The 1,313-nt window shown below is 60.5% G+C and overlaps 1 long non-coding RNA gene across 1 annotated transcript; it reads right to left on the bottom strand.

Annotated features, from left to right (window-relative positions):
* Positions 1 to 407: 407 nt before the first annotated feature.
* On the bottom strand, positions 408 to 1,065 carry LOC142076353 (uncharacterized). Its single transcript, XR_012671152.1, has 3 exons — positions 1,039 to 1,065; positions 878 to 913; positions 408 to 471 (listed from the first exon to the last, which is right to left on the bottom strand). It is a non-coding gene; the product is annotated as an uncharacterized LOC142076353 (long non-coding RNA).
* Positions 1,066 to 1,313: the final 248 nt, after the last annotated feature.

Here is a 1,313-nt window from a genome sequence, read left to right as displayed (position 1 = left end):
GTGCAGGGATCTGGGAAAGGAGACAGGAATTGGAGCCCTCAGTATACCCAGGACAGGACTTGGCTCTCCTGAGATCCATATGGCACCTAGAGGCCCTTGCCCAGTGTGTCATTAGCCCAGGATGCCCCTAAAGCTCCCAGAGCCCTGCCCACCCCTCAAGGTGATCCTGGGGGTCTGTATGGCACCAGAGCCCTTGCCTGGCCTGCACGGTGACCCTCTGGGCCTGTAGAGCCCCACTGGGTGCCAGGAAAGGCATGGGGGCAGCTCTGTCCAGCTCACCCTGAGACATGGATCATGGACAGTCCCCTCTGTTTCCCTCTCCCATACCCAAGTTCTGCCCACCCGAGAGGGCTCAGGGATCCCCTGGGGCCCAGGATCCTTTGCGGGGCTGATGCTGCTCACCTAGACATGAACAGCTGCAGCCACGCTTCTACGGCGCACAAGCTCCACCACCCGGTCAGCCAGAAGGGGCTGGGGAGAAAGGGAGGGTTAGTGGTGGGGGGACGTGCTTGGGTACACTGGGGTGGAGTGGGAGGCAGGGGAAAGCAATGGGGTCCTTGGGGAAGGTGCCTCCAGGGAGAAATGGGGTACATGAGTTTCCATGATGGTGCACAGAAAGCAGGGGGCGTCCTGGGGAAGGGGCCCACCTGGGTGCGTGGCTGTGTACTGGGGCATCCTGGGGTGTAGTGGGTTGTAATGGGATGGATGGGAACGCAATGGGGGCCCTGGGGAAAGGGGCCTCCCTGGGAAAACACTGAGGTGCAGGGGTGTTCTCTGGGGTTGCAGTGGGGTCTATTGGGGCCTATGCTGGGATGCTCTGGAGTGTCGTGGCCATGCAACGGGAGGGTCTGGAGCCAGCAGAACTCATCGTACCTACCTCAGCCCTCTTCACTCGCCCGAGTTTGGACCCCACCTGTAGAGAGACCATGAGACCTCACTGGTCACTGAGATGTCCCCAGTCCCAGCAAGGGATGGGAGGACCAAATTGCCCTCCCATTCCCCAGACTGGATGCCCTCCAAGTCCACCCGACTACTTACGTCCAGGCTATAACTTCCACTTGCTTCCAACAATGCCTAGGGAAGGAGAGCAAAGGGGTGGTCTGGATTGGACCTTGGTGGGGCTGTGGGTAGGGCATAGGTGTCCCATGTCCCCCCAGGCCCATGGCTTCCCCTTGGTCTGAGGGGGAAAATCCCTTCTGCTCCCCCCAGCCCCATTCCTCCAAGTTTCACCGGGGACACCTGTTCAGGCAAGGACCAGGGGTGGGGATGGAGACACGGATAGAGTGGGGAATTTGGGGACTCCAAAGCTGATG

Source organism: Calonectris borealis, unplaced genomic scaffold, assembly GCF_964195595.1.
Source record: "Calonectris borealis unplaced genomic scaffold, bCalBor7.hap1.2 HAP1_SCAFFOLD_44, whole genome shotgun sequence".
Lineage (NCBI taxonomy): Eukaryota > Metazoa > Chordata > Aves > Procellariiformes > Procellariidae > Calonectris > Calonectris borealis.
The sequence above is the reverse complement of the archived record's forward strand: the minus strand, read 5'-3'. Positions and strand labels throughout refer to the sequence as shown.